The sequence below is a fragment of the Strix aluco genome, chromosome 4 (genome assembly GCF_031877795.1).
Source record: "Strix aluco isolate bStrAlu1 chromosome 4, bStrAlu1.hap1, whole genome shotgun sequence".
Taxonomy (NCBI): domain Eukaryota; kingdom Metazoa; phylum Chordata; class Aves; order Strigiformes; family Strigidae; genus Strix; species Strix aluco.
In genome coordinates, this window is record NC_133934.1 from 41,222,606 (window position 1) to 41,229,911 (window position 7,306).

Consider the following 7,306-nt stretch of genomic DNA (forward strand, 5'->3'; position numbering starts at 1 on the left):
CAAGTTGGAAAACTTTTAATATAATCTGTAAAACCAGCAATAAAGGGTAAGTATCTCTGCACTCCTCAAAGTGATCTTATATGAAGACTGCAGAATATGGCTTTCTAGAAAACACTTCTCAGAAGTTACACACTTAGAAGAATTCCGTGAATTTTGAAATTACAACTAATTTTATTGGGAAATGTTTTCTTCTCAAACCACAAATGCAGAGCAAGGCCAAATTCTCTTCTGACTAGTATTCATGTTGATATTAGTGATAATGGTTTTGATTTTGCACTGATACAAGAGTATGAATTGTTAATCTTCATTTCTCTTAACTTCCAGTTGTCCGCAGTTCCCATCTTCAAACAGCTACAGAACAAAGCCTCCGAGCAGACAGAACATGTATTTTTCTGGAATAGATGAGTACATCTATTAACAAGGTTTAGAAAGTTTCAAGGCCAGTGTAACAGCCAAGAATATAAATTACAGACAAGATGGTGTGGTTAAAGTTTCCATAAGACACAAGTCCAGGGGAAAAGAAAAAAAACCCTAATCACATACAGATAACAGCATCTGATCTTCAGAACAGGATTTTGAACAGTGTTAGATGGTTAGCACCCAACTCACACAGTACATTATATGTTACTAACTCAGAGTGGAACAGAAAACAGCAAACACAGCATGCCAAGTGTGAATTCCCTTAGAGGTAACCAAGAAACAAAACCTGACAATAGACATTTCTTCTATGCCTTTTTCTTTTGAAGTTTGAGTCTTTCCTCCAGAGTGGCAGAGAAGTAATTATTTGCATTTTAAAAATCTAGACTCTGCATGAAGTTAGGCAATTTTCTGTCTTAAAAAGAATCTTAAGCAGTTGTAACAATACTCTTGGAAAGTGAGAAAGATAAAGTATGAATTCTCTTAGTCATCCTCCAAAATCCATCCAAAACTTAAGTTTTGGGCAGTGTCTTCAATGCACTGCTGGTGTGTCCGTGTGCATTTTAAAAGAAAATAGTGATACTTCATTGATCCAGGTGTCACTAAATGATGTGGAAACAGCTACTTGATCAAGCAACTTAGATAGAGGATCCCAAGCCTAATTGCATGAGCATGATCATACTCATAACTGCAAAGTGATTCCCGAGTTACTGTGTTTCCACCACTGCATGTCCTCTGAATTTTAGCCTTCATGCTAACTGTATGCAGCACTGAAGGAAGAAATGAGCCTACAGCCCATCCCCCTGCAAACGCTAGTTATTCTGGTCCTAAAAGACACTGAAGTTGTGTTCTGAATGGCCATTTCTGAAATTTTGCTAACTTTAGCATACACAGGTGTGACAGAAGGACAACTGTTCTTTGTTCATGTAGGGGAAATGAGTGTACCTGTGTCCATATAAAGTGTCACATAATACAGCTCATTTTTGCCTGTATTAAATTCTGAGGCTCTCATTGCATTTATTCAAGGAATATGGCATATATTACATAGTCACGTGCTTTAGTTATAGACGGTGTCTGATACTCTACATATTTTCTCAAAACTATTTTTGTCTTGAATACTTTCCATTCATACTCTAAACAACAGATTTATACAGCTTTGGCTTTTCAAAATAAATCAAAGCTGCTTCAACATACAAAAGCCCAAACAATTGTAAGTTAGAGACATGTTTGTCAATTTTGAAGTGGGCAAAAAATTAGCATTCGGGAAAAAAAAAAATTCAATTTGTTCTCTTTAACCTTTTCCTCCCACCCCCCACACTGGAAAAAGAAAAATTATAAACAGTTTCAAAATACAGATTTAGGAAAATAAACTGTCTAGCTGGGCAAATAAATGTTGCTGTTTCCTCTTCGGTATGCTGCAGTTTATTAATGTTCCTTACATACACAAATTTATCAACAGGAATTACTCTTTTTTGAAGTGGTAATAGTTTTGTTCTCTGTGTAATGTTGTTATTGTGCAATCCAACAATTTTATAGTTCTGTTTTTAGAAAACAAGTTTTACATTATTTTAAGTACTTAAGCAAAATTGAGGTATTCCTATTTGATCATGTTAAAATGTCAGCATAACAATATTAAGCATTCAGAAAAGTCAGATTTACTTGCTTTATATTGGGATTGGGATTTTTTTTTCTTTTCACATATTTCCTGTAAGTATCAAAACTAATAAGCATTAAGGCTGATGACTTGTTCTCTGCCATTATAAAATCCACCATTCTAATCTCAAAAGCACTATTAAAACAGACAAAGGACAGATTTAAAGGATTTCCTGTGTCTCCCATAGGCACGTTATGGTTTCATTTAGCCTTAAAGAGAAATAATATATAAATTTTTATAATCTGCATATAATGGTGATTTTAGCAAGATAAAAGTTTATGTGATCTTCTAATATTATTTATCAGATGTTAAAAGTTAAGACTTATCAGAAGATGCGTGTAATTAAATCATAACCAGATAGCTAGGATTAGTTACAGAAATGAATGTGTATGTAAAAAGCTTCAAAAGAGATCACGTTGCTCCTTCATCACTTCAGTGCTTTTGCTGACAATGAAGTTAGTAAATTTGCAGTTTTCCTTTCTTACTCATATAAACAAGCTTAGAGAAGAGATGGCTTAGGAAATACTTACACAGAATACTTCCATTCCCTATGTGAAATTTTCTTGCATTATAAAGGAACTCTCTGTATTTGCTTTATAATTTTAAAAAGCAAATTCATTGAAAGAATGAAGAAGCTCTAATTTTCAGCTACATGGCTCACTCATAGCACCTAATACAGAAATGAGCAAAAAGCACTTCTCAGATTTCTAGCAATCCAACAAACGTATTATTTTTTAAGCTTAAAAGTACTAATTTTGAGTATGTGTACATGACAGAAATCAAGCATATTTATGTGAAAGCAGCATGGTCAGGATACCAGTTCTTTTCAGAAAGAGTATTCATTTGTAAAAGTTAGCTTTCTTCTTGGCAGTGTTGGAGAGGAATGTTGGATTTAATTTAAAATGATTAATGAGATTTTGTCAGACTCCCTGCCTTTAGCACCACTGCAGTTTGTCAGCACAACAACCTGGGAAACCGGGACGCCACTCTGTCGCCCAAAACAGTTTTCCAGGAAAAAATAAACCTGAGTAACTAGTGCCAGGTACATGTCAATGGTATTGTCTTTCAGCTGTTGAAAGTTTAACTCTTAAGTTGGGACATTTACACATTCTGAGGAAGTGAACCTCATTCGTTATTTCAACAGTCTGGTTTTGACAGCGGATACCAGTATAAACTTAAGTTTTCAGAGCAGGCATAGCCTTTATTATTAACCTATGGAAAAACCTATAATCCATGCAGATGAGAAATTCTTTAAAAGGAAAAAATCAAGGCTTGTTCAGGTAAATTTTTCTGGAGAAAGACCATCTATGCAACCTGTCTCATTTTTGGCTGTGTTCCATTAGGAGGATCTCACCCTCTGAGCCCTACACACGCAAATAGGCTGTCGAGTGGCAAGGAATGCTCTGTTGGACTCAAGGCAGACGCATCTGTATGCACACATATGCTAACAGCCAAAACCTAACAAGTTGGCAATACTTTTCATACGTAACCATGACATAAGAAAATGAGCAGTTCTTTTGAAATGTAAGGTAGATAATGAAACTTATTAACAATTTGTCTTTTCACTTTCCTTATGGAACTTTATTCTGTTGGACTACAGCTTGCACACTGTGTTCTCCTTACACGTGAAATACACAAAAACTGAAAAGAAGAATTTCATTTCAAAAGCAGCCTTCCCCTTCCAAGAAAACATATGTCTGCCTGTGCTGCACAAGTCTTTCTGCAGTCACATAACCCGGTATCAACAAACTGACCTTTCATTCACTCCTGTGGACCCCTTTATACATCAGTTCCACCCACTGACTCGGCCAAAAATCCTGTGAGGCTCCACAGGGATGTAGATGGTGAAAGAGACTTAGTACTGCTCTGCTACACCAGCCTTATGGGCTATGATGCCACAGGTATTATTTGCATGACTTAGCTTTTTTTCTTAGCTTTTTTTATGTGTTTAAAAAAGTATTTTCACAACTGCTCTTTCCCTGTATTCATATCCAGAATTCAGACTAATTGTCATAATTACATGTAATGCAACTGAATTGAAATATATTTTTATAACTGGAGAACTTCTTAAGTTTACCTGCCATCTGCAGCATTAATCATCTGCATGGCAAAACAAGCAAGGAAATCACAGAACTGTTTTAGAAGTGCTAGAGAAGTGCATCCCTTGGTGTGCTGCTTAGTGACAATCAAGATTCCTGTGGTTTTTCACATTAAATGTGACTTCTTATTTCTATATTCCACTTAGGAATTTATATCAATAAATGTATTTGTTACTGTTCCATGCTGTCTAAAGTCTGACAGTACCGCTTCTGATTTGTAGTAGCAAAAACTAGTTTTGTTGGGTGGTTTTTTTTTCCCTGACATAGTAACAGAATTTACAGTAGATACACAACATTCATCTATCACAGTAAAAATATGATAAAGCTTTAATCTTTTTTCCCTATGTATATATGTATGTATTTCCCTATGTTTAGATATGTAATAAAATACAGGAGTCACATAATTAACAATCAGCTTTTTAAAATAAATTTTTTCACCTTTTTAAAAATAAATGTATTAATACATTATTTCCTTTTCTTGGTATTAAGTGTTCACAATGGACATTGTGCTGCACAGCATATACTGAAAATCACAGCACTTAAAGGCCTAATTTGAAGATTTAAATGGTACATAGATATTGTGCTGACTTCCTACATAAAGTAGGTTTTATTTAAAATCATAAGGACTCTGAAATGTATTGAGAATTCTTTTAAATTAGTAATATTTAGTAATACTAAGTTAAATTGTTAAACATAAATCAAGGTTTATGATATGGGTCTAAAGATACAAATGAGTAAAACGGGAGGAAAGACAAAAAGAAAAATTTTCTTTGATAAGACCTTTCACAAAAGGTTTCATCAAAACTAAAATTTTGTTAGTTTTAATGCAGAATGAGGCAGAAGTTTTGAAGAGGTGAGATTAGTGGTTTCTGTAAGAGGATACCTGGTCCCAGCCATATTCATACCTCATCCTCCCTCTTTGCTGCGGTGACATAACAGCCTTCCTGCCCTGTCCAACAGGTCTCCTCTTCACAGTTGTCTGCAGCAAGACTGAGGAGAGTCTTCCTTTGCAGCCTGCTTTTCTCTTCCCCCCAAATTAGTAAATGAACTGTGTGTAATCTTGTTATTTTTAAAATACAAAGTGTTCTCTGTAATTTTTTAACACTGCTTAAATAACAGAAAGAAATGATCGGTTAAGATGTACTCTCAGTGAGTGTCAATATTTTTTAAGTACAGACAGTTGTTCTATTATACAAAAGAAACAGAAAAGGAAGCCCACATTGCCAATCATACAGCTTTATGTCAATAACTTTAATTTCATAATTATTCCAAAATAGTACTCAAATTAATCCCACAAATGCTGATTAACGATCTTTAGTCTATTTTGGAAGTTGTTCACTCCATACTTGAACTAAGCAGAATTTTACATAGAATATGAGAAAACATTTGGAGAGGCTTATCTGCATTATCCTTACAACACATCTAACAAGATACACCCTAGTAAAATTCTGGCCCCACCACTGTCAAAAGCAAGTCAGTAACTCACAGGAGTAGAATCAAGATGTCATTACAGCTTGAAAGAAGCAAAAGCTTAGAAGTGTCTTTAATGCCTTACCATCTGACAGACCCACGGTCTTAGCATACTGTTAAAGCTGGTAAATATCACTGTGTTACCAATTGCAACATAGCAGTATTCTCAAACCTTTTTTGGATAATCTATTCTCAATAGAGAAACAAAAACAGGTTGACTCTCTGGAGACTTTATGCTTACAAGTAGTGCAAGTACTACTGCTACTTAATACAAGTAATGCTTTAATCAAAAAACATTTAACCTCAGAGAAAAGAGACATAGTAAAATTCAGTGCCCATGATGCATAGGAGATCTGTAAAATAAATAGCAGAGTTCCACCTGTACAGGCATAGCAGAATATTGGTCTAAAAATAAAGGTGTCTCAGTTTTATTAAACTCAAATCTAATTTTCTCAAGCAGTGACTAAAGTGACCTTTTGGTTTCACCCCCTTTGTAGCCAATTCTCAGGGTACAGGTGTACCACATAATCTAGCAAAGGATTGTGTGTTCATAGGCTGGTGAATAGAAATCTGTCTGCTCTGGCTGGCACTTGTCACAAACAGTCTTTGGTGAGTCAGTAGCATTGACTTTAGCAGTAAGATCTTCCAGAAAAAGATCTGTCACTTGCCATATCATAAAGTTTAGAAGGTATGCTCAAAGGCTGAAAAAAGCCAGGTTGGTTGGTTGGGGTTTTTATACTGTCAGGTATGTGTATTGTATACTTCTCTCCCCTTTTCCTCCTTTTTCACTTTCTTCATTTTCAGAAAAGCTTGTTTATATAATTCTTAACAATCATTTATCTTGGAAAAGGAAGAAAAAAAAAAAAGACTGTGAATCTTTGAGGGTAAAAGAAATGTATGAGCTTTCACAGTTTTTCTGTAACATTAAAATACCGTTCCTGGGGTTGCCAGGAATTTTTGTGAATAAAGACTGTGAACTTCAGGTAAGCCCAAACTAAACCGCTGATACCTGAGAGCAGAAGAGAGTCACCTTCCAGTTAGCATCCCAGAAGGTTAGAATGTGGAATTGGTGTTACCATGCTTACAAAAATATCACTTACATTGAAGATATTAAATATTTATAAAATCTTCAGCTCGTATTTTAATTATTGTTATTTATTTCATGTACTATTTTAACTGGAAATGTCCCTCATCATGTCAGTTTTATCTTCTACAGATCAAGACAAGTTTCCGTGAAAGGGCTCCATAATACATTGCTATGGAAAACATCAGGTTCACAAGAATAAAGCTCTGACTGATGAAGCTCCCACTTACATGGTGACAAGCATAAATTATCATATAAAAATGAAAATGGCCTTTAAGCAAGAGAGTGATCTAATCCATTTTAAACACTAGTCCTTACATGGAGAGCTCTTAGATGTAAGCAGGTGAATAACCTGATCCCTATTCTGCTGACGATACACATCTTTAAACATGTGCTTTTAAGTTTCTGAGAAGCCAATGAAAATGAATTTCCATGCTATTTATGTCTGTAAGACCCAGCCAGTTTGGAAGGGCAGCACCAAAAACCACTCTCCTGACATGAGCAGTATTTGGCTCAGGCTCCTTATATGTTTTCTTTTAACAGATGACAACTATGTGAGTTGAAAGTGAGTTTAATATCAAG

General features: G+C 35.1%; 1 long non-coding RNA gene across 1 annotated transcript; it reads right to left on the reverse strand.

Moving 5' to 3' along the window:
• Positions 1-5,295, reverse strand: LOC141922834 (uncharacterized). Its single transcript, XR_012623106.1, has 2 exons — positions 5,076-5,295; positions 1-392 (listed from the first exon to the last, which is right to left on the reverse strand). It is a non-coding gene; the product is annotated as an uncharacterized LOC141922834 (long non-coding RNA).
• Positions 5,296-7,306: the final 2,011 nt, after the last annotated feature.